This window comes from Rhinolophus sinicus, linkage group LG01, assembly GCF_036562045.2.
Source record: "Rhinolophus sinicus isolate RSC01 linkage group LG01, ASM3656204v1, whole genome shotgun sequence".
NCBI classification, from domain to species: Eukaryota; Metazoa; Chordata; class Mammalia; order Chiroptera; family Rhinolophidae; genus Rhinolophus; species Rhinolophus sinicus.
The window spans coordinates 50,308,954-50,335,935 of NC_133751.1; the positions used below are offsets into that span (position 1 = coordinate 50,308,954).

At 39.8% G+C, this 26,982-nt stretch overlaps 1 long non-coding RNA gene across 2 annotated transcripts; it reads right to left on the reverse strand.

Moving 5' to 3' along the window:
* Positions 1-2,317: 2,317 nt before the first annotated feature.
* LOC109458438 (uncharacterized) lies at positions 2,318-11,421 on the reverse strand. 2 transcript variants are annotated; one of them, XR_002139225.2, is made up of 3 exons: positions 11,139-11,421; positions 10,185-10,268; positions 2,318-2,724 (listed from the first exon to the last, which is right to left on the reverse strand). It is a non-coding gene; the product is annotated as an uncharacterized LOC109458438 (long non-coding RNA). The 2 variants fall into 2 exon arrangements; XR_002139224.2 differs by having other exon boundaries at positions 10,575-11,421.
* Positions 11,422-26,982: the final 15,561 nt, after the last annotated feature.

Sequence of the window (26,982 nt, forward strand, 5' to 3'; positions counted from 1 at the left end):
TCAGAGAGGATTCCTCTCCACCCTCTTGCCCCTCCCTCAGCAGTAGATTACAATTGCTTCTTACTTACTGCCAATGCAATGTAGCGTGGCTGGAGCAGAATGACTCTTGTCTTGGTCCTACCTCAGTCTTAGGCAGGCCCTGCATCCCTGAATTTTGAGGATGAGACCTTCTCAGTGATTCTGTCCTACCTCAGCAGCAGAATACCTATAGTGGTCTGAGCCCATGATGACCTTTTTTTCCTTCCCTTCCTCTCAGCCACAATCAGTTTTCACCTAGGCCCTGGGATTAACAGGGATTTTTGCCCCTTGGCCCAGCAGTTTAACTCTACTGTTTTGAAAGAGATCAATTTCCCTTTCTGTCTTTCCTGCAGTAGAATATGCTCGCCTCCTCTCCGTCTGTACCACAACGCGTGCTTTCTCTAGTCTCTTGCCCTGCCAACCACTCTTTCTTTGTGAATGAATACTTTGTGTATGTGTGTGTGTGTGTGTGGGGGGGGTGTATAGGGGGCCATTGAAAAAAGCCTGAAAGCAGGTGTGAAATACCTTATTTCTTTGGCTCAGAGGGATCCTAGTCTCTCACATTATGCCACTCACATTCGTACTGGGTTAAAAATGTTAGCTGAGTTTTTTCCTACTTATAATCTGGCCATATCTTCTTCCTGTGGTTTGCTCCAAGGGAGTCGGTGTTTGTGTTTTGTCTCTCTTTAGAGGCACCTGTATTTTGAGTTAGGATAACCAGTCATCCTGTAACCTCAGCTACCTAATGAGTTTAAGAAAATCTGTGATGATGATGATTATCCTCTGGCTTCTTTCAGAATTTTTCTTTATCTTCGAATATCTGTAATTTGAAAATGATATGCTTAGGTGTAGTATTTTTTTCATTCATCCTACAGAAGCATCCTGCATCTGTGGTTTGGTGCCTGACATTCATTTGGGGGAAATTCTCAGTCATTGTGCTATATATTTCTTCTGTTCCTTTCTCTCTTTCTTCTTGTAACATTCCTATTACATGTATGTCACAACTTTTGTAGTTGTCCCACAGTCCTTGGATATTCTGTTCTGGTTTTTTTTGTTTGTTTGTTTCAGTTTTGTTATCTTTGCTTTTCATTTTTGGAGGTTTCTATAACATATACTCAAGCTCAGAGATTCTTTCTTCAGCTGTGCCCAGTTTACTAATAAACCTACCAAAGGCATTCTTCTTTTCTGTTATACTGTTTTTGATCACTAGCATTTCTTTTTTATTTTTTTTTCTTAGGATTTCTACCTCTCTGCTTACACTGCCCATCTCTTTTTGCATGTGGTCTACTTTATCTATTAGAGTTCTTAGCATATGAATCATAGTTGTTTTAAATTCTCTGAATAGATAGTTCCAATATTCCTGCCATGTCTGGTTTTGATGCTTGTTCTGTCTCTTCATATTGTGTCTTTTGCCGTTTAGTATGGCTTGCAATTTTTTCTTGATAACTGGACATGATGCACCTGTTCAAAGAAACTGCTATAAATAGGCCTTTAGAAGTATGATGGTAAAGTATGGAGAAAGTGTTCTCAGTCCTATAATTAGGCCTTTTAGTGGCCCTGTCGCTCTGGACTGTGAACTTCACAGATGTTTCTCAGCTTTTTTCAATTCTCACATAGGTAGGACAAAAAGATTAAAGTGGGCTGGAATCATGTAATTCCCTTCCCCCATGACAGCTAGGCACAAACCCACACAAAATAAAAATGATCCTTAAACCTATGAAAAGATATCCAACCTTACTCAGATACATGTAAATTAAAATTACAATTAAATACTATTTCTCACCATTCAGATTGGAGTTAATTGGATAGTGTAAAATTTGGATGCAAGGTTATGAGGAAATAGCTACTCATATGTTGTGGGTAAAAATGCAAGCCAATAACATTATTGTGAAGGAAATTTTTGCTTTCTGTTCTCTTGTCATCATCCTTACACTTCCTTAAGTCTATAAGACTCATTGCTTTTCAGGGCCTTCATACAGGCTCTTTCCTCTGCCCAAAATACTTGCTCCCCCAAACACAACCATCACTTACCTGACTCTTGCCCCTCCTACAGTTACCCGCTTAACTTGAGTTCCAAATGCATACTAAGTAGATAATGTAACATGGGACTCGCCACTTGTCCAGTAACTGCACCTCCTAGCAGACCACGCCTTTATAGTCCTTATCCTAGTCTGTCCTATTCCATACATCCAGCTGATATGATTAGCATCTATCCATCCCACTACAGACTGTAATTCCATAAAGGTCTGTTTGGCTCACTGGACTAGCCTCAGTATTACCCAGGGCTTTGGTATATATCTCAGATTCTAGTGTTTATTGAATAAATGAAAGTACAGTGTTTTAGGATCAGAGACATGTTCACAAGGGATGGGGTAAGGTAACAGGAGGAAATAAAAGCAGGCAAGGAAGAGCATCCCCAGCATTCCAGCCAGGGCTAATCGTCATTCAAGTCACACGAGCAGCCCAGGAGCATGTCATGAGCTCTTGGCAGTCTCAGTTGTCTGGCTCTGCTGGTGTCTGAGCAGCAAAAGCCAGCGTCCCTTGGTTTCTGCTGTTCTTGACTTATTCTTGCTATTCATTCCTCAGCAACACTCTTCTGCTTCTCTTGTTAAATGTCCATTAAGATGAATTTTTTTTAAAAAATTGTCCTTATGACAAATTTAACACCAGCTCATTACAGAAAGATTAAATAAAAGCAATAGAATACTGAAAAAAAAGAAAAAAATCTATTATCCCATTTACCTAGAAAAAAAACAATAACAGCTTGAATATCAACTCTTGATATATAATAGCCTTCCAGAAAATATATATGTACATACAGAAGTGATCTTTCACCAAAGTGAGACATTTGGAGATTCATATTGTAACCACAATTCATCTAAGCAATACATGACTTCTCGTTTGGCTATTGAGAAATAGGGTGGAAAGTCCCAACTGACAGGCAACCTATAAATGTCATGAGAAATAACAAGAGAAACAGAGATTGTCAACCATACTGTTTATCCTTCAACCCAATATTGGTCCCTAGTGGGGAGGCCAAAGTCCCCAGATTAGGACACTTCCATCACTGGGAATGCTTGCGAACAGGAGACTTTTTGTGCAAGTAACAGATTAGTGGATATGTAAATGGGTATGCTATAAAGTGGGTGTGTTTGAGACACAAATGTTTCATGGAAACCAAGCCACATGTACCCTTGCAGGAGTCTACAGGCTATCAGACTTTGTTCATTCCCCAAAGCTAGCCTACAGGGATTGTTACAAATTTTAATTGTCAAGCAGCAACTAGAGTATTCAAGATGAGTATCTCACCAAATTCCTAACAACCTCTGATCTCTGGAAAACCTACCACTTTACCTTCCAAAGGGATATGTGTAGCATTAGTGTATTTCTATTGCTAGTCCCCTTCAAAAGATAAAGATACATATAATAGACTCATTCTTGTCCAGAAAGAAATGTGTTCCGACTTGTCAGGAGTGGGTTGAGAAGGGATATTTTCTCTCTGAGAATCTTGCCTACCTCAAGGGATCAACCTGACACAGGAGTCAAACAGGAAAACAAATAAATAAAGCTTGGGGCATTCCATATGCTATCCCAGATGGAAACCTTTCCAGGGATAGGAGTGCAAGACATCCATGCCTCCTAAATTTAGTGTTTCCAGACTGATGAAAGCTATGGAAAAATTAAATTTCATAAAAAGTGCCACAAATTGTGAAATGGGTTCTGTACTAGGCACATCTCTGCATTTTGTGGGGCTTTCTGAAGTTGTGACAAGCATTCCAAAGAATCCACTAGTAAATATCAGAGCACTTTGGGGGTGGTTAAAGGCCACCCCAAATAATATGCAACCCTGGGAATCTCTTCACAAGGAGAGATTTTGTACCAAAACTCTTTGTATGTCCCATGTCTGGGTAAAGTTGTAAGCTAAAAACAGAAGTCCCCCCCCCCAAAGGATATAATAAACATCCATGGATTTCTAATGTTTTGAAAAAACCACAGAATTTTGAAAAAATACTGTGCATTAATAATTCATTTTCCGTATTTCCCTTTTCTGGTGATGATGGCTCAGATCAGTAACACAGCTGAAAACAACTGAAAAACTGGATAAAATATACTTAAAATAATCTTTTTAAAAGCATCAAAGAGATTATAAAATAGGAAGGAATTATCAGGCCAAAAGTAAAGAGAAGTCAAAGATGTAGAGAAGTAAACAGGCCGGAAGTCACATTTCCCCTGATAGCATTAGCTAATCCCAGAAAATTAGAACCTCCATTTTGTTGGCCTTTTGGGTGCAGAAGGGGACAGAAAACAAAGTGGATCCACACAGTTGGGGAGTCTGAGAGGAGACCTTCCCCTATAACAATCTGAGTTCTAGGATCTCAGAGTGGAGGTGAACAAAAATTGGAACAATCTGAAGAGAATTAAAAAACAGTAAGAATCACTTCAGTTGTCCAAGAAATATCAAATCTTGAACAGCTGGCCCAGACTCGTAGTCCCCTCAGATGTCTGGCAGAAGCAAATGCAAATAGTTTTTGGGCAGAAGCAAACACAAACAGTCTTTGGTGCAAAGTATTTTCATTATAGGCCTTGCAATTATTCCTACAAAGTAACATTTCAAGTGCAACGACTAGCACAGAGTCAAATTTACCTAGCATATAAGAAAATTAGAATCAGTGAATAAAACACAACAGAAAGAGGTCATCAGAAACTCTAGGTGCAGGGCCAGCATCTGTGTTTTAATAGGCCAGCTGAGTCTTTCTGACACATGCTAAAGTTTGAGAATTACTGCTTTATAAACTACTTTAATCACATAAATATGCATCACATAGAAAAATGTGTGAGTATATTAGGTCTGGGGAAAGGCCTAAGAATTTGCATTTCTAACAAGTAGTTGATGATGCTGATGCTATATTATATTTTGAGAAACATTGTTATAAAAAAAGGAATTACTTTACAGGTCAGGATAGTGGTCACCTGTGGGAATGAGAAGGGTTACAATTTGAAAGCAACATGCAGAAATTTCCTGGAATGCTGGCAATTTTCTATTACTTAACCTTGGTGGTAATTACACAAGAGTAATCATTAGATTATATGTTTATATTTTAAGGCATAATGAGATCACCGGTTGCCCTTTTGCCATTCAATCATACAAGTCAAATGCCACTGCACAAATCCTATCCACCATTATCCCACCACCCTCATTTATAATCAACTCCCAAAGTAGGAAAAAAAAAAGTAAAAGTTTGTAACGTTCCAAGACGTAACTTCCTTCACTTTAGTTTCTAGAGTAATTAGGTCACAAAATTAAATTGCTTCAAAAGTTAAGACAAGAAAAATTTAGTCTAAGTTTCTGAAATCCCTGTTTAAAAAGTTAATATTCAAAGGTACGATACTGTCTATAGTCTTAGTTTTTCCTCCCCAATGTAAAAATACCTGCAAAACTACACAACTATCTTAAACTTTTAACAAGAAAAAAACGTCCAATGTAAAAAGTTAGTGCTTTAACTTTTTTCCCCAAGTTAAAAGAAAGGGAGAAAAATCCTACCTTTCACCCACTCCAAAGAGACAAAGATGCTTGCCTTTCTCCAAATACAATCTGAAAATGAAATCTCTAGTGCTGGTCATGCTAACAAGATCCTGCTCTTTTTATTAACCCTCACCTGTGGGGGAAAGCAATATTCTTCAACTGGCCTTACATTTGTAAACACTTTAAGAGAAAATATAGAAAGTCTCTTTGTGGGAAGGGGTCAACGAAAAAAAGTTTAAGAGAACTATATTAAACTGATCGGAACAGATTGTATTTTTAAATCCCTATTCATAAACCCTCAGACATCGTTAATGAATTTTGGGATGTGGATACCTGTTTCGTATGTTTATACAAAGTACTGTTTTTAGTGATCAAATTCTCCTGTAAACTTCAAATAGTAATATTTTCCATGTTTTTAAATTCTCAGTACTAACACATCCTATTACACAAGCCCTCACTTTTACTCTGTGAGGACACAACATACCAGTTATCACAGACTCTGGCTCTGGCAGCTACTCAGTGGCTTGCTATGCCTTGTGATGTTCCAGACAGGTATCTGACAACCAAATACCTGGTCTGAGGATAGTGCCTCATCTTTGGCAAGCAACTGACTGGGTTATGGCAAAAATATATAAAGTTGGGTTTCGTTATGCCCGTAAACATCATGACAGTGGTCACAAACACATCCAGCACCCAGACATGCCTTTCCATTTCTATGGTGAGGACTGGCCAGACCTGCTCTTCTCAGCTCCTACCACCTTTACCATTGCAGAGCTGAATTCACATGTCCCTCACAGCTTCCTCTTTCTTACTCCATCACAATACGACTGTGTGTGTGATGCCTAAGTATTGTATCAACTGCAGGCAGTGTAGCAAGATGGTGCTGATGGCTTAGCACGGATGGTTCCTGGATCCTAAAGGTTAGATCCAGACAATTAGGCTTGTGAAAGGCAGTGTTTATAACCACATGAGTTAATATAGTGGAATTTCAGGATGATATAGTTGGGGTTAGAAGAGGCTTGGAAAGCTCCCCACACTGGGCAGGCAGAAGCTTAGTATCACGAACCTAAATACCTCTCCTTGGAGGAGCTGGGAAGACTGCAGAAGCCACATTCACTGTACACCTCCAACCCACTATCCTGTGTGTTCTTTACCTACAATGTTTTCTTCACCAAGCCTCAGACCCAGCTTACGTGAGGTCAGTTCAACTTAGAAAGCAATCATTTTTAAAAAGGGCGTAACCCAGTGCTCCCTTTTCTTCCCATCGTTGACAACACTTTAAATACTGAATTGGCCATTCAAATGTATACCCTCATTAAATTCTTTTGAGTAGAAAATTCCAGAGTATTAGATTCAGCTGAGCCTGTTATATTAAATTGATTTTTTTTTTTTACTTGTCTTGAGGGTTGTACTACAGAAAAGCAAATGGCATCCTTTCATTAAGGGCCACAAGCTACATTTCATTACCAATGCTCTAAACATTTTGAACCAGAGTCAGAGTTAGCTCTTAGAAACCATGCTATAGAATATCTGCATTACTATATCTTGCAACACAATCTGAGTACTCGCCTTACTCCTAGCTGGCTACTATACACTTTTGCCTTTGTGAGAATATGAGTTCCCCAGGTAAATGTGTGCCACTTAAGAGCTGCAAAGAGTCATCTAGGTCACCCAGTAGGAATAGAGAGGATTACTCTTGGGTTAGGTTGAAAGACTTCATCCCATCCATGGTTATAGACAATAGTTTGTTAGAATAATCACTTGGCTTGCTAAACCAATCACAAGCCCTCAAAGCATTGTACTCTTTCAAGAAATTCAGAGTTGCTGCCAACAGAGTCTGCAAAAGTTGTAGGTATACGTGTTCATTGTCCTGCTCTCCTACGTGTCCTCTGGATTACAAGAACTGGTTTGGAGGACTGTGGGATCTTCTACTCATTTGTGAATCTCACTGTGCTTCACGTGAGTTGATAATGTCCATGTTGTCATCTTTAAAACAAAGTTCTTTATACATACCATTCATTCATTGGTTTTATTTTCAGTCACTTTATCATAAATGGAACTGATAAAAATTTTCAGCCTCCATTTCTTCAGTATCGCAAGTAGTTTCTGAGTAATCTTCAATTTTGAAACTGAGAATATTCAAATATGTTATATTTAGAAGTACAGATCTTGCTGCAAATTGTTTTTCAACATTTCCACCATTACTGAGTTATCTGTATCACTGATTTTTCCATCAAATATTTGACCACATCTGTCTGTGTAATTCATGCTCCCTGTTGACTTATAGTGAGTATAAGGCATCATGGTACCATTTTCTGAATTATTTTCCTTAGCATGTCCTCTTTCAGTTTTCTGTACATCTTTGACCTAAACTCAAAATGTTATTTAAAAGGCTTTTATTTACATATACACAACTCTCATTCCCATACCCCCTCCTGAAAGTTAACATTTTTACCTCTTCTGTGCCTTTGACCATTTTCATAGTGATTAAAAGAACTCTGGAAATGCTATCTGTGTGACCTTGAACACATTACTAAACCTCTTTGCTCCTCATTTTCCTAATCTGTGTATTTAGGTATTAATATGGTATTAGGTATTAGGTATCATTAGGTATTAATATGTGAATAATAATACCTAATGTCATAGCGTTGTTATGAAGTTTATATGTGTGAGGATTCAATGTGTTAATAAATGTAAAACTCTTAGGATAATGCTTGACACATGACACCCACTATATGTCTTAGCTATTGTTATATCTACAGCCATATAATCTCCACAGCTGTTGCGATTATATATGATCCTAGTCTTATGATTTCTGTGTTATTACTATGCTAATCAAACTATCCTGACCATTTAATAGAAAGATGTCATATATATATATATAGGTTCTATCAAGGTTCTATCATTTTCTCAGTTACTCCTTTGAGTACCCTTGCGTATCCAAAAGAAATGTCCCACCGATGGGACAGTCTCATTTCAGTCATCCACAGGTGTCTAGGGCATAGAGATCCAGTTTCTGGGCTTTGGTCATATAGTGTGGCTCATGAGGAAAAGCAGTTAAGGAGCACAGCAGAGACTGAGCCACACGGGGTAAGGAGTGGGAAGGCAAAGCAAACTTTTGGGTGAGGTAGCTCACAAACAAAGCCACTTCTTTCCAGGAGAAGACTGAATCCTAAAATTGAATCACTCCAGAAAACGTGAGCATAATGAAAGCAAACTGAACCATGTCAGTGAAGGAACCCCAAGGGTTGGAAGAATGGCAGTGAATGCTCTGGCTGCAACCACAGCTTCTGGGCAGAGCATTTCAGAGTGGTTCTTTAAGGCAATCCACTGGTAATGGGTCCTACATTGAGATTCTCATACCCTAACAGGCCTGGGCCTCTGCTCTCTTAAGTGAACACTCAGGGCCACTTTCCAGGGAACTAGAGGCTCTAGGAGGATCAGTTAGGACAAGCATCCAGTACCCAATGATTCAGAGATAACATCTTCACTCACCACATTGCTTTTAAGAGACATTCAAACCACTGAAGATTAAGATATTGGAGTCCACCCATTTTACATTCCACAACTGAAGGAGGCTGCTCAAGTGCGAGTTTAAATTTACAGATAATTTTCTGCTCCTATCTGTACTTCCGACTAGAGCATTAGGTGATTTCCTCACTAAAGCTTACTACTTTTTAAGCTGAGGTGACTGACAAAAAGAGGCCCGGCCAAGACAGCTATACTCCCGTAATTTGTAACAATATAATAACCTGGAGAAAAGGCTGGTGAGGTGACCACCCTCCCTTTGCTTACTTCTTCCTTCCTTTCTTTGCAGTTTCTCTACAGTTCATTTCTGTAAAACTGGACAGTCAAAGCAGGAGATGCAGGAGATGCTCTGCCAAGCATCTGAATTTATTCTAGTGGCAACAGAAGTTTGAGACTCCTGCACAAGTGACTATAATTCTGCAGTTCTAGACTACTTGTGTTTAGGCTGCTTTGCAGTTCTTTAACCGCTAAGGCCTTTAGCTTGAGGTTAACTAGGTTAGGAAGGTTGTAGGTGATACAGATGGTAGGGTAAGGGTAGGTAGGGGTATCTTCTGGGAAATGGAGGGCAATATGAATTTTTGGGGGCGAAGCAGTTGTTCTGAACATTTTAAGTTGTTTCCAATACTCCAAGATCTTTGGAACAGTGCTTTCCAAAAGAAAGATAATGTGAGCCACATACGTATATAATTTTAAAATGTCTAGTAGTCACATTAAAAAGTAAAAATGAACAGGTGAAATTAATTTTAATATATTTTACTTAACCCAATATAGCCAAAATACCATTTCAACATGTAATCAATATAAAAATAAAATATTGTACATTTAAAAATGAGACTTTAAAATCTGGTGTGCATCTTACATTTATGGAACAGCTTATTTCTGACTAGCTACATTACAAACGCACAATTGCCACACGTAGTTTGTGGCTGCACTATTGGACAGCACAGCTGCAGAACTTCTTAGTTTCCTTCTCTAAGTCTCTTACTTCCTCCACATCGTGTCAAACAATGCAGCCTCCCCTCTGCCCTCCCTATCCCCACCTGCACCAGCCTTTCCAGGGCACCTGTGAAGCAGTCCAGAGCACTCATTAATGCATGACCTGCTGAGTCCTCACCTGCCTCTATCCTTCAGCAAGGAGCCCAACATTGCTGCCCTCAGAGGTGTGGCATTTCCACATTCTGCACATTCTTCAAAGGCCCTGAAATATGATAGGGGGGAAGGAGGGGGGAGCATTGGATTACAAAGATCTCATGATTCCAACAACTTTCAGTTTAGTCAATAGAACCACCCCTCCTCTGTCTCTTGGTGTCTCAGTAGGTAGGAGAGGTCTAGAGAAGAATCCCTTTTAACTATGTTTTTACATAATTGAATGTAATCAAAGAAGGCCTTTGGGAAAAGACAAGAGTTGGGGCCAGTAGCAGGTGCATAATTTGCTAGGCCAAGTGAAAAATGAAAATAATGGGGCTTTTTGTTAAAAACTTAAGAACTTCCAGATTGTACTCACAAAGCATTAAAACAAGCCCAGGGCCCTCTGAGCAGTGTCCTCCTAAGCATGGAGTGCTGTGTGACTGCACAGGATGGCCATTCATGAGATTGGTCCTGGTTGGGGCTTATGTTTCCAGAGGAAGCAAGGAAGTAGTTAGATTCCTGGAGCTGTCCTTGAGGAAGTAGACTTTAAAGGGGACTCAAAAATCATATCTAGTGAAATTTTGTGAGGAAGAGGTTTTCGAGTCAGTGAGAATCCCTTAGAAAGAGGTAGTGAGGGGATGCCGGAGGTAGGCAAGACACTTGCGTTCGCTGATTAATCAGTGTCACTCACATCCAGGGTATTCATCAGGTCAAGCTCAGCTGGGCAACAAGAGACTGACACTTGCAAAGGTGACTTGCAGGCCTGAGCAGGAATCCTTTCAAGTCAGCTTTCCCCTTCCCAAGCCAGAAACAGGCACTGATGATAAGTGACTGCCAGAAGCTACTGCTATGGAAGTCTGAGCCCTGGCACGGTTTTCAGCCACTGACGCTGCTTGGCCAGACTGGTCAAGGCCCAGCGTTCCTTGAGGACTTTCCTTACCCACGCCCAGCAGCGGTCCACCGCACTTCTGCTTCTTTCCCAGCAGGGGGATGCAGATCTCAGTCTTTAGGAGATTAGGGCGGGGGAGAGGAACCGGGATGGTCGGTCGCCCACCCGGACCCGAGGCACCACCAGGTCCAGGCGAAACCCACCCGAGAAATATCCATTGTTCTTGAAACCCGCGCTCAAAGGGCGGCAGGGGACTCGCCACTGCCCCGGCTCTGGCTTAGCCGCGGCGACGAGGTCCCAGGGATCTCGACGCTCCTGAGTCTCAGAAACTCCTCTTCCCATACCGGCGTCCGGGGGTGGCAACAGTCTGAGGCATCCACTAGCCGCGGATCAACCGAAGCTGGGGCCAGGAAGCGCGTCCCTGGCGACCGGTGGTTTCCCGGGCAACAGGCCCCGCCCCGGCCCCGCGCCCGGCCACCCAGCTTCAGCAGCCCGGAGCAGGCAGATTATTGCCGGGTGTGACAAGCTTTGGGTATCCTTTGCGGTTCGTATTCTTCCCCAGTTCTCTGTCTTGCAGCAGCGCCCACTGGCTTGTTGGCAAAGGCCCTTAGCGCACAGCGTGGCTTAGTACTCGTGTTGGATAAAGGAGTGAAAGATTTGCTCGCCATGGCGGGTGCGAGCAAGTGACTAACAGCCGGTACTAGAATGGGTCAACCAGCGAGGATCCTCCCAGGCTTCAAGGGGGCCGCTCATCCATCAAGACAACGCCAGGCTCTCAGAGACCAGGACCAGTACTCTCAGCTGTGCCTCTTGCTTGCTCACAATTTGCTCATCTCCCTGGCTGGAGTCAAGATGCCATTCTCACATCACAGATTTCTTATGCAACAAGCTTTAAAATGAATCGCTTTATTTAAAATAATATTGAGAAAATTAATAAGATTCCTGCTAATGCAATATCTATACTAACTTAGTTCTGAGTTTAAAGGAATTGCAAATCTCCTATTACATACTAGCAGCTTACCTCTTGTTCACTTTTGCAGAAAATGCAATGGTACATTGAAAACTGTTTCAAACAAATATGTAGTTGGAGATGCTATCGTAACAAATACATCTTTTTCCCAAATAAGTGTATGTGAAAGTTTAAATTAGATCTAAAACTTCTCATAATTAATTGCACAGCTCTTAAATCAACGTGATTTGATATGTTTACATTGTGAAAGTTCTCCCCCCATTGGGTTAATTAGCACATCCATCACATATTTACTTTTTTTTGGTGAAAACATTTAAGTTCTACTCTTAGTAATTTTTTTTACTGGAAATATTTTTAAAAATCTATTGTTAGCTTCAGGTATACAAAACAACATAATTATTACGCATTTACACTCCTCACAAAGTGATAATCTCAACAAGTCTACTACCCATCTGACACCGTACATAGCTATCACAATACCATTGACCATATCCCCTATGCTGTACTTTACATCCTGTCACCATATATATATGTGTATTTTAGTTATAGGTGATGTTCACTATTATTTTATGTTAGTTACAGGTGTACAGCACAGTAGTTAGGCATTTACATAATCTCTGAAGAAGTGATTCCCCCTGATAAGTCTAGTACCCATCTGACACCATACATAGTCTTTACAACATTATTGACAATATTCCCCATACTGTATTTCACATCCCCATGACTATTTTATGACTACCTATTTGTACTTCCTAATCCCTTCACCTTTCTCACCCATCCTCCGATCTCCCTTCCAACTAGCAACCATCAGTTTGTTCTCTGTATCTATGAGTCTATTTCTGTTTTGTTTGTTCATTTATTCTTTTCTTTAGATTCCACATATAAGCGATATCATATGGTATTTGCCTTTCTCAGTCTGACTTATTTCATGTAGCATAATATCCTCCAGATCCATCAATGTTGCAAATGGTTAGATTTCACCTTTTTTTATGGTAGAATAATACTCCATTGTATAAATATACCACAATTTCTTTATCCAATCATTTATTGATGGACGTTTAGGTTCTTCCCATATCTCGCCTATTGTGAATAGTGCTGCGGTAAACATAGGTGTACATATATTTCTTCAGATAAGTGTTTTGGATTTCTTTGGATAAATATCTAGGAGTGGAATTGCTGGGTCATAAGGTAGTTCTATTTTTAATTTTTTGAGGAACCTCCAAACCATTTTCTGTAGTGGCTGCACCAATTTGCAAAGCCACCAACAGTGCACAAGTGTTCCCTTTTCTTCCCATCCTCGCCAACATTTGTTGTTTGTTGATTTATTGACGATAGCCATTCTGACAGGGGTGAGGTGGTATGTCATTGTGATTTTTATTTGCATTTCTCTGATGATTAGTGATGTTGAGCATCTTTACATATGTCTATTGGCCATCTGTATGTTCTCTTTGGAGAAATGTTTATTCAGGTCCTCTGTCCATTTTTAAATTGGATTGTTTGTTTTTTTTGGTGTTGAATTGTATTAGTTTTTTAAAAAATAAATTTTGGATATTAACCCCTTATCCAGTGTATCATTAGCAAATATCTTCTCCCATTTAGTAGGATGTCTTCTCATTTTGTTGGTGGTTTTCTTTGCTGTGCAAAAACTTTTTAATTCGATGTAGTCCCATTTGTTTATTTTTTCTTTTGTTTCCCTTAACCAGGGAGATATATGAGCAAATATATTACTAAGGGTGATGTCTGAGAGTTTACTTCCTATATTTTCTTCTAGAAGTTTTATGGTTCCAGGTCTTACATTTAGGTCTTTAATCCATTTTTAGTTTATTCTTGTACATGCATAAGAAGGTGTTCTAGTTTCTTTTTTCTTTTCTCTTTTTTTGCATGTGTCTATCCAGTTTTCCCAGCACCATTTATTAGATAGACTGTCTTTACCCCAATGTAAATTCTTGCTTCCTTTGTTATAAATTAAATGACCATATAGGCATGGGTTTATTTCTGGGCTCTCCATTCTGTTCCATTGATCTATGTGTCTATTTTTATGCCAATGCCATGCTGTTTTGATTGCTATAGCCTTGTAGTATAATTTGATATCAGGTAGCATGATTCCTCCAGCTTTGTTCTTCTTTCTCAGGATTGCTGTAGCAATTTGGGGTCTTTTATGGTTCCATATAAATTTTAAGATTATTTGTTCTAGTTCTGTGAAAAATGCCATTGGTATTTTGATAGGGATTGCATTGAATCTATAGATTGCTTTGGGTAGTATGGACATTTTTGCTATATTAATTCTTCATATTCATGAGCATAGTATATGTATGTTTCCATATATTTGTATCTTCTTTAATTTCTCTCTTCAATGTCTTATAATTTTCTGAGTACAGATCCTTTATTTCCTTGGTTAAACTTATTCCTAAGTATTTTATTTATTTATTATTTATTTATTCATTCATTTATTTATGATACAATTGTAAATAGGATTGGTTTCTTAATTTCACTTTCTGATAGTTTGTTGTTGGTGTATAAAAGTGTAACCATTTTCTGAATATTAATTTTGTATCCTGCTACTTTACTAAGTTCAATTATCAGCTCTAATAGTTTTATGGTGGAGTCTTTGGGGTTATATGTATAATACCATGTCATCTCCAAAAATGACAATTTTACTCCTTCCTTTCCCATTTGGATGTCTTTTATTTCTTTTACTTATCTGGTTGCTGTGGCTAGAACTTCCAGTTCTATGATATCTGACAATTAAGTTCGCGAACTGACCCTAGAAAAAGTGCCACACACCTCATTGCTGAATATCACTATGGTCACCTTTGAAGTACTCCCCTTGGGAAGCTCTGTACCAATATGCCAGCACCTAGTCCACCCTTCAAAGCAATTTTGGAACTTTTTTCTGGAATGGCCATCAGAGTTGTCATCGTATTACTCTTGATGTCCTGAATGTCATCAAAATGCCTTCCTTTCAACAAATTTCCTTTATCTTTGGGTCAAGAAAGGAGTCATTGGGGCCAGATCAGGTGAGTAAGAGGGTGTTCCAATGCAGTTATTTGTTTACTGGCTGAAAACTCCCTCACAGACAGTGCTGTGTGAGCTGGTGCATTGTTGTGATACAAGAGCCATGAATTGTTGGCGAAAAGTTTAGGTCATCTAATTTTTTCACACAGCATTTTCAGCACCTCCAAATAGTAAACTTGGTTAACTGTTTGTCCAGTTGGTACAAATTCATAATGAATAATCCCTCTGATATCAAAAAAGATTAGCAACAAGTTTGCAAATGTAATTGTCACATTTCATATGTTGAATAAAAGTGGTGAGAGTGGATATCCTTGCTTTATTCCTGATCTTAAGGGGAATGCTTTTAGTTTTCCCCCATCGAATATAATATTAGCTGTGGGTTTGTCATATATAACCTTTATTATGTTGAGATATATTTCCTCTATTCCCACTTTGCTGAGAGTTTTTATCATAAGTGGATGCTGTATTTTGTCAAATATTTTTTCTGCAGCTGTTGATATGACCATATGATTTTTATTTTTCATTTTGTTCAGTGCTATATCTCATTAATTATTTGTGGATATTGAACAGATCTTGCATACCAGGAATGAATCCCACTTGATCATGGGGTATGATCTTTTTAATGTATTGCTGAATTCGGTTTGCTAATATTTTGTTGAGGATTTTTCCACTATGTTTTTTAGGGATAATGCCTATAGTTTTAGGGTTTTGGTTTTTTTTTGTAATGTTTTTGGTTTTGAAATCAGAGTAATGGTGGCCTTGTAAAATGAGCTTGGTAGCCTTCCTTCCTCTTGGATTTTTTGGACTAGTTCGAGGAGAATAGATTTTAATTCTTGGAATATTTGGTAAAATTCACCTGTGAAGCCATATGGTCCAGGACTTTTATTTGTTGGGAGCTTGTTAATTACTGATTTGATTTCATTGATGGTAATTGGTCTGTTCAGATTTTCTGTTTCTTCTTGATTCAATCAGCCTTGGAAGATTGTATGCTTCTAGGAATTTATCCTTTTTTTTCTACATTGTTCAATTTTTTGGCTCCTATAGTTACTCACAGTATTTTCTTAATTTTTTTGTATATCTGTGGTTTCTGTTGTCACTTCTCCAGTTTTATTTCTGATTTCATTTATTTGGGTCCTCTCCCGTTTTTTCTTGATGGGTCTGGTTAAAGGTTTGTCAATTTTGTTTATTTTTGACACTTTACTATTGCACTTCTTTCCTAACTTAGCAGTATAAAAATCACCTGAGGAGCTTGTGGAACCATAGATATCTGCCCCCACTTCCCAGAGATTCTCATTCAGTAAGTCTGTGGTGGGACCAGAGTATTTGTATTTCTACAGGCTCCCGAGTGATGCTGATGTCTCAGGTAAGTGATGGTTTCTCCTTTTACCTGCAAGCATTTCAGCTCCAGTTTCCTGACTATTGACCATCTACTTTCTTCTAGTACTCATTTAACCAATTCTATTTTCCAAAATTGTATTAAATGATCCTGATGTCTGTAGTCTCACTTCCCATTCTGTCTGTCCTTATGGATTTATATACTTAAGAAAAAAAATCTTTTCTCTTGTCTTTATGTGGTGTGGGGGAAAAAATGGAAATAAAAGCAAGTATTTAGACTGCTTCCATTTCCAACCAGAAGTCTAATTTGATTATATGTGAGCTTGGGGCAAATCCTGACAGTGGTATCCTCATCCTTTCCAATTACTGCTTCTCTACTCCCCACAAAGGTGGTTACAAACCCTCGTTACTTCTCCCTAAGGCTCCGTCCTGCCTTTTTGTGTACATCCCCTACCCAGTGGAACCTTCCCTTCAACGTAACTCCTTCAGTTTCCTGCCTGTGCACCTGAAACTTTACTTAGTTATCACCTCCTTTTTGTCTAGGCCCATTCTCCTGTTCAGGAAAATTCCTTTATCGTGTACCATCAATCATGCTCTTGGGACTCTGTATTTTCAACTGCTTCCTGTCTATAGGTGCTATGAACTTGTGCATTTCTCTCTCCTATATGCAAAAATAAATAAAACAGCAACTTCACCCTTACCCCCACCCTCCCAACAAATTATCACTGTAATGTAGGTTTACCTCTTACTTATTTTAGTTCATTCTCTCTTGGGTCTGAACTCTGGAGAGTCTTGTACTTTTGTTTTAGGGTGATAGATAACAGATGGCCATGGACACCAACAAGATCAGTAGCTGACAGAGGACCCAGTAAAGCATCAATTTGTGGGCCCCGAGAGAGGATACATGTCGTAGCTAGCTTCATATTCTTGGGGATAATTCCTTTCAGTTATTTTTCAGGGTTGGGAATAGCACGCTTTTAATTGTAACACAAACTAGTCCAGCACTGGCTTAAACCAACTGGAGTTTATTTTCCTCACATAAGTCTAGAAAGAGGCCATGGCTCAGTGATATCAGGACGAGCAACCGTCTGATGCTTTTGGCCTTTTCCTCATGACTGTAAGTGGCCTGCTAGCTCCTGATCGACACAGAGTGTGGCTGGATCTCAAGGAATGAGAACTAAAGATAGTTAGGTTCAGCTGTGTCCCCTAAGGTGTAGATTCACTCTCCCCTTGACAATTTTGGGGACTGAGATATCATCTTAACAAATGAACCACTTCCCCAATAATCATCTCTGGGAGTTATCAAGGCAGATGTGGGTTTCTTGCTTCTGACCTGGCATTCTACTGTGGGGCATTTTCTATCTGACAACCACGGGCTCTGCTGACACTCCTGTTTCTGTTTCTTTCATTAAGTTCTGCTGCTCATGATTCTGCATTACCACTTTTCAGGTTTACACTCCCCTTATTGCTGGACACTTTGGTACTTGCTTTTCTCTGGACACTACTATCTGTTCTCAGGAACCACCATCTCCCATATATACCACCTTGCCCCACTGGCCATTGCTGCTGCTCTCCTGGGTACCACAGCTCCCACTGGAACTGGTGGCTCTGATGCAGTAGAGCTATCCTGTGCCAAAGTTCCATGGCAGTCCATAGGGGAGAAGGCCCCTCTCCTTTGTATGTTATGTTTGGTCATTGGGCACCATGACCATGACGCTTGTTCCTGTGTTCAACAGGATTAGTGAAATAGCTCTTTTATTTTAATTCCACCTCCCACTGCACTCCCATTCCCCAGACACATGACAAACAGTTATACTTAGAATGGTCCCGCCCCATCTGATGTCACTGGGTCATCAAATTGTTCTGTCCAAAGCTTCCCCCCTTTTTTCCATGCTCACTGCTTTTAATGAACTAGTTTAGCCAATTCACCAGTTACCCAGATATCTACTAATCCAATATACTGAGTTCCCATTTTTAGTTCACCAAGGCAGTGGACTCCCAAGAGGTCCCTTGGGAGGAGATAATGTCCAGGTACAGCGGAAAGTTAAGGGAAACCTGGTTATTTGATTCATTCATTAACCAATCCTGCCTACTCCTACTCTACCTTGAAGCAACTTCTAATTCTTCATCCAAGGGGATGGTTACTGAACCCTCACTGACTTTGTATTTCACCATCTGCTGAAAGTAGCTGTGCGCTGAGGTCTCTGGTACCCCAGCAGTAGGATGGTGTGGCTATGACAAGCAAAGTTTATTGCCTGAGAACCCGGTGCTGAAAATGATGGAGTTTGAAAAACTCAGTCTGGGCTTAAGAGGGTTTTAAAATACAAATCTCAAAAGGACAAATGGTGATGAGCTCCTCAATCCTCAGCACATCCCTCAGGGTGGTCTCCTGCCTCATCCCTCATTGCGCTCCATGTCTCTTCCAGAAGTATCAGCCTGGCGGCTTATGTCTTGTGAGGTCCATGAGACTGTAGGTCTCACTGCTGACCACTGCTTCTCACCTGAGCTGCCTGACTGGCACAAAGTTGTTCTTTGCTGCCTCTTTCTCGTTCCTCTACATTGGTCCTCTTCTTCCATTTTTTGTTTTCATTTTAATCTTGTTTCTTTGTCTCTCTCTTGTCTGAATTTCTCTTTTCCTGTGTCTATCTTCTTTGCTTCTAAAAATTCTGTATCTTCCCTTCCCTGACTGACTTTGTTCAATTTATTTGAACACACATTACAAGTATGCATGTGCCAGGACATGTGTTAAGTTGTAGGTTTGTATAGCTAAGTAAAACAAGATCGTTGTTTTCCTGAAACTTGGTTTATTGTTGGCATCGGAACTATAGTCCTCAAAATTAAAACAAAAAAAACAAACAAAAAAAAACAACCATTAGGTGACTACAGTATTTCAGGTGATTTACATAAGATATTGTATTTAATTGTCACAAAAATCAATGAAGTAAGCATTTCGTTTTACATTGGCGAAAATTAACACTCAGACATGATCGGAGTTAGGTGACTAGTGGACAAAGCTCCTGTATCCTGTTCCTGACCCGACCCTTTCTCTTTTGCTCCTCTCTTTTTTCTATTAGCATTATCCCCTTCCACTTCCTTCTTCTCTTAACACCACCCCCTATTATCTATACTTTCCCCTCCCTCTCAAATTCTCTGTACTTGTTTTGTCTCTTGGCCTTTTGTCTCCCCATTTTCATTTCCCTCTTCCCATTTTACTTTTTCTCCTCTCCCTTCCCCTCTCTCCCTGTCTCCCTTCAGTTCATTCTGGCATTCTGATGTTGTCTTTCCTCTTTCTCTCCTTTCTTCATTGCGTTCTATCGTCCTTATTTCTGGGAAAACAGAGCAATATCACATGGTGTGTTCGAGTCAGGGTAGTTTTTAAAACAGGTTTCCTAACATCTAACTCTGCCTGACTCATGAATTCTTTAGTTTTTATTGGAATCATACGGGAGGAAACATTCCGTAGTTATTAAAAGCATGGACTGCCGAGTCCCACCAGCCTGGGAAACATTTTAGGACTGTGTTGTTTTGGTCAAGTTCTCTTTGCGCCTCCGTCTCTTCATCCTTAAATGGGTATAATGATGGGACCTACTATATAGACACTATATCAGGATTGAATGAGATAATGCATGTAAAGCATTTAGTGCCATATCTGTACAGAGTTACTCAATAAAGCTCAGCTAGTGCTATTAAATTATATACGTTATTAAATTTTTTGCATTATGTTCATTATCTCCCAAGAATTCTTTTGTCACCTTACACTGTTTCATACCTGTGTTTATAGTGATATTTTTTTGCTTACCACAACGTTTTTCCTAGCCTGTCTCTCCTTTGGCAGATGCCCCAGCGGCCCAGGGCCTGCCCTTACCCTCAGCTCTCTTGCCCCACTTGATCTTGATGGTTTTCACAGATTCTGGCAGGGCTTTTCCTCACTTACTTTTCTCTAAGACCCTCTTTTCACATGTGGCTTGTTGGTCAAGATGTTTCTCAATCTCATTGCATCTACATCATTCCCTGGGAAAATGTCTTTAAGGTTCTGGTCCTTGATGACACGACTCCTTGTTGCCCAGGGCTGTTGCAGCTGATCACTCAGTATTTATACACTGTTTTTGTTTTCATGAAGTTTGGGTGGAAGGGGTGCTAAGACCGTGGACTCCAAAGCACATCTTGGCAAGGACACCTTGGCAGAATCCAGCCCCCATTGTGCAGGCCCCAGGGGGAGGCGGTTGGGTTTAGGATTCTCACAGTTCTGACTCCATCAGAAGCCCCACTCCCTGCTCAGGGAAGCATGTCCTCTTTTGTCTTATCTCCTCACAAAGCTGATGGCCCCAGAGCAGACACGATCTGTCTCCTTGGCAGCACCTATGCCCTCACTCCTTGGCCAGTCTGATGTTTTTTGACTCAGGCCAAGGTTTGACTTTCAGCTAGAATTATTATTAGCTTTCTCTAGCAGAGAGGCCTCTCAAAACAAGTCAGAGTTGGAATTCGGGTCCCCAGATTTGTGCCGTTAGGTAAATTCCATGTAAGGAAGGCACAATTTGTCCAGGAGAAAGAGGCAGCGGTAGATAAGAAGTAAAAATGGAACTTTTTAGACTCCAACTCTTGATAACACTTGGAATTTTCCCAAACCCATAGAAACTTTTCTTGCTGAAAAAAGTGAGTGGTGACAAAGCGCTGAAGAGAGTAACTAAAGTCCTTGCTTTACTGATCCATTTACCTGCTCACGGTGTAATTTTTAGCTAACACCTTTCTCTGAGCAATGGGATGAAATATGCCCTAGCCTGTGCCAGGTTATTTCCCTAACACAGACACCGTGGGTATCCTCAGGGCATCAGCAGTGTGTCCGGCTGTTCCTTGAGGCCCAGGACTCCTGCCAAGTAACCATGAATGCAGGAATGGTGGGGGGGAGGAGTAGGAGGAGGGAAAGTTATAAAGGAAATCTGAAAGTAGTCGGGCAAAGAGAGAGATCTGGTAGAGTTTAGACAAAAGTCTCAGGTAAAAGATGAGACTTAAATAAAAGATGGCAGTTGAGAAATCTTGAGTCCATGCTTTTGATGGATGGTGAAGATGCTCATTGATGCTTTGGCCCCAGCTCTGCTTTTCCCAGCCCCATCTGTCTAATACAAAAGCATAGATGAAGAACTCTTTGCAGACACTGAAGGTCTCTTGGCCATCATCATATTCTAGTTGCAGCCCCATGCAAGACAGAGCCTCCCTGAGGACTTAGGGTTGATTGCTCAACCTACCTGACCCCTTGTCCTTCTGAATTTTCTGTTTGCTATTTCTTCCCAGTAACTCTGTCTCTTCATCTTTTAGACTTTTTCTGTCTTCAACCCTCTTCACCTCTTTCTCTCTTCACTGCCTCTGTTTCTCCCATCTTTTATCACTTCTTTTTATTTTCCTCTCTCCCTACTGTCCTTTTTCATTTCATTCCCCTTCACACTATTTTCCTTTAAAAAATTTTCTTCTGGGACTTTCCTGGTTTTTATTTCTTCCCACCTCTTCTCTTATTTCCCTTTTATCCCTTCTCTCAGCATCTCTCTTTTCTTTTTATCTAACTCCAAGCTTCTCTTTGCTACTTTATTTCTTAAGCTCTATTTTTTTCTACCAGTCTGTGTGTTTCTCTGTTCTTCCTCACTTCCTTAAACTCTTTCTCTTTCCTTTTCCTTAAAAGACATTGTAATGTAAAATATAAACATAGGTACAAAGAAGGGCACAAACCATTAATGTAAATTTTAGCAAAAATTTATTATAAATTTGGCACCTATGTAATTTCTGCAAAGGTGAAAAATAGATCATTGCTAGGACGTGTATCCTCTAGTACGAGCCTTCCTGACCACGAGCTCTATGTTCCTTACAGCCTCATTTTTGTGAATATCATTTCCTTGGTTTTCTTTCATTTTGACCACCTATATACATATAGGTGGTCAAAATGAAAGAATATAGTTTCACAATATAGTTTAGTTTTGCCTATTTTTGTACGTTACGTACATGCAATCATACCATAAGTATTCTTCGATGCTTGCTTCTTTCATGAAACATTACTTGTAAGATTCATCCATGTTGCTGCTTGTAGCTATATTTCATCATTTTTATTGCTGCCTAATTCTCATTGTATGGACATACCGAAATTTACCCAATCTGCTGAACATCAAATTGTAGTTATCAGTACCTGTTTCACTTTTCAAAATAAGAGCTGGATTTGCTGCCCCCTTGTGTCTTGCAGCAACTATAACAACGTCATTGTATGTATCTTTTCTTACTCCTTACAGGCAAACTTAAGGCTCCAAAAACCAGCTGAGAGTTTCACCAACACAGTTTGCTCAAATTACACCTTGGGGCTAAAGCAACCACACCTATTAGTTACAAAAAGGTCTACGGAGGGAGCTTTTTTTATTAACAGCACCAACTCACCTCTGACTCTATTGAGTCACCAAAACAGAAAGGAATTTGGCATACATAGATTTGCCAAGATACAGTTGGGAGGTGCTCTGGCGCCTAAGAGAATGTTTTTAAAAAAGATATCTTTTACAATATTATTAATTCAGATACCAAGTTCTACTCTGAAAATAGGCTGGGGGAAATTCATGTCAATGGGTATTCCATTTTTTTTACTCAGCTGATGTTTATTGAATGCCAGACATTTTTCTAGGCACTAGAATATAAAACTAAACCAATACAATAAACAAATAACTGTTGTAGTATGCTGCTAGTTAGTGATAGGTACTTCCCAAGCGGTGTACTTCGAAGGTGACCGACCATAGTGATATTCAGCAATGAGGTAGGTAGCACTTTTTCTAGGATGAGTTCGTAAATTTAATTGCCTGACCTTGTATGAGCATGGCATGAAATAATCCATGTAAACATGACTCTCTAGCAGCCTGTGTCATTTCTGAAAGTCAATTCCAAGGACCAAATTTATCTCAAGAGTCTGACAAATGTTGAACAAACTTAAGCCCCTAGAGCTGTCTTATTAATTATCTTGTCAGTTTTATTTGAGGAGAAAAATAGTTACAAAATGTCCTTGGACCCTATAAATATCACTGTCTCTGTAGACACCCATCAAAGTTTGTATGGAATGTGGAAATTGCAGTGTGGCTTCTGATACTAGGCCATAAAAAACATTCTGACTTTCCCCTCATTGTCACTTGGATCTCTCCCTCTGGGAGTGGTTTTTCTGACTGACAGGCAATTGTGCACACCTATTTAATGCCTGTCACTGTACTCACTACCATAGAAGGATGTGTAGACCACCTCTATGCCTTTGCTCTGTCTTTATGTGGAGGGACCCTCCACCCCACAGAAGTGGCGCTGATGCTACTTCTCTGTAAAACACTTTAACTTGTCCTGAGAATTTTACATTTGAATGGGCAATCTCCTCTTTACTTCCAGAGACATTACTTATTCTTCTCTTATGACACATCTCAGATTTGCTTGATAGTATGACAATATGAAGGACAGCCTTTCCCAATAGGCTCTGAGTTCTATGTGCAGAGACTGCCTTATTTATAAACATACACTCTCCTCTTAACACATAGAGGGAAATATAGTCTATTGCAAAAAATGTCACTTGAATGATGAGGGAAAGGGTCTTTGGGACTTATAGTCCAGGTAGTTGGGGAATGGAGTAAAGGCTTCCAACATACAGTGAACCAAATGAAAAAGAAGCCTAACACCACACCTATAAGAATGGCTGAATTAAAAAATAATGACAATACCAAGTGATGACAAGGATGTAGAGAAACTGAATCACTCATACATTACTGGTGGGAATGTAAAAGTGTATAGTCACTCTGGAAAACAGTTTAGCACTTTGTTAAACTAAATATTCAATCACCATAGTATCCAGAAATTGAATTCCTGAGCATTTATATCAGAGAAATAAAAATTAATGTTCACTCAGAAACCTGTACAGGAATGTTCATAGCCGCTTCATGTGTAAGAGCTAAAAACTGGAATCAGCCTACATGTTTTTCAACAGGTGAATGATTAAACAAACTGTGGCATGATATCTACATCATGGAATGCTACTCAGCCATAAAAAGGAATGAACTATTGACACATGTAAAAATTTGAATAAATCTCCAGGGAACTGTGATGAGTTAAAAAAAAAAAAATCCACTTCCAAAAATTTTCATTTATATAACATTTTGAAATGACAAAATTTTAGAAATGGAGAACAGATAAGTGATTGCCAGGATTTAGGGATGAGGCAGAGGTGGGAGGGCGCTGGGTGTGGTGATAAAAGGGTATGTTAGTCAGCTCAGTGTGTGTTATCATAGTCTGGGTGACATAAAACAGACATTGACAGTTTTGGAGGCTGGAAACCTGAGATCAAGGTACTACATGACTGGTTTCTGGTAAGACCTCTCTTCCTGGCTTGTAGGTGTCCTCACATGGCCTATTTGTTATGTGCATGTGATGAGAGAAGGAGGTAGTGAAGAGCAAACTCTGGTGTCTCTGTATAAAGGCTCTATTCCTATCAGATCAAGTCTCCACCATTATGACTTCATTTAACCTTAGTCATTTCCTTAAATACCCTAACTCCAGTATAGTCACATGGGGCATCAAGCCTTCAACATATACATTTTGGAGAGGGAGGGAACACAATTTAGTCTACATAAAAAAAACCCCACAAGGGATTCTTGCAATGTAAGAACTGTTCAATATCTTGACTGTGTTGAATGTGGTGGTGGATACATGAATCTATATTGGTGATAAAATTATAAAGTTGCATACAACAGCACACACACACACACACACACACACACACACACACACACAAATGACTACCAGTAAAACTGGGGAAATCTTAATAAGACTGGTGGATTACATCAATGTCAATGTATTGGTTGTGATATTATGCTATAGTTTTGCAAAATGTTACCATTGGGGAAAATTGAACAAAGTATAAGAGGGGATCTCTTTGTATTATTTCTTACAACTCTGCAATGATCTCAATTTAGAAAAATAAAATATAAAGAAGCCTAGCTCTGCTTAGTTCTGTTTAGTCACTGCATGTATTATAATTTGAGGTTGAGCCACAGGAGAGAAATTAGTAAATAAATAGTAAAAGTATAAAATTCAAGGGGGAGACATCAAATGATAGCATCACTAAAAACATAAAACAAGCAAACAAGAATTCGAGGTAGCATACAAAGAGCTAAAACTTCCTTAAGGAAGGAGGGAATGACCCTGGAGCACAAGGTAAGAGTAAGGCATGACTGTTCCCCCTACTGGCAGCACAGCTGAACTACAAGTCTGAGCCACGGGAAGAAATCTGTAGCCTGGAAAATTTTGGTCCTGCAGCCAGAAAATATAGAGGCCCAACACATCTCCTGGGGTTGGCTATGGAGCAAAGTTTGGAGACAAAAGGGCAGCCAGTTTGGGCCCAACCAGCTGTGGGAACTGTTGTGTATATTGTCACGTTCTTCCTTAGCATCCCCCCACCCTCGCCACCTTTGGGTAGCAGCCATGCTCTTTGAGCAGGACTGACACTTCTCATCTCCCACATATCCAGAGGTGTGCCATGATCAGCCCAAATCAGTGGTGTAATTTCAACCCCTTTGCTACAGGGATTGGCCCATATAGGGGTGATGGATCCTAGTTGTTCTAAACAAAGGGAGAACCAGGACCATTATTCTAAGATTGGCGAAGGAAAGAAGCTTACTCTGTTCCACTGAATGTGAACAAAAACATATATGTAGTCTAGTTCATACTGGCATCCATCTTGCAACTACCAGGGCAGCCAGATTTAGTTTAAGCCCCTGTCACAAAAGATAGGACAAAAAGATAGAAGGGAAAGAAACAAAACAAAACAGATTTCAATGATTTTGTTGAGCCACTTGGTCAAGTCTTCTTGAAACTCAACCTACTCCTAGATGTGGGTACCTAAAATGTTGATTTTTAAAGTAAATTCCTTTAATTGCTTATACCATATTGTATTAGAATTTCTGTTAATGGAAACATAGTATAGAACCACTGTAAATCTATCTCCCTGCCCAATCTTGCCCTGCCTCCAAAGAGCAAAAGATTTTATTCTAGAAGCAGAGAGAGGCAGGGCTGAATATCTAGTTGGTGGTGATAGGGTCCCAGCTATAGGACAGAGATTGCAAGTTGTTGAGTAAGATACTAAACAGCAAAGGAGTCATGTCTGGGAACAATGATAGAGGTGGTTCCCAGTTTAGAAGGGGAAAAGGAAAGAGGTCTCAGAAAGTTTGGCTGATATCAGAAAGTATTGATTGTACTCTTTGGAAAGTAGACAGGGCATGTAGAGTTTATCCAGACCTCTCTCTCTCCTTTCCACCCTCCAGAGCCCTCAGCCTACTACTGAGGATAGGAAAGTCCTGGGTTGATTCTATGGAGGCAGACATATCAAAGTTCCAATCCTAGCAGAATGCCAGTGACAAGTGGACTGAGGAACTGACATAGGAAAAAGTGGGCAAGGTAGGTGACATCAGTGGGTTCATTTTAGGGGGTTGGAGTAGTCTTGTGTTATTCTTCTCTCCAACCCTCTTCCTTCTCTACAGGACACATCACTGATCGTGCTTTATGGAGAATGCTGCTGAGGCTTTTTCA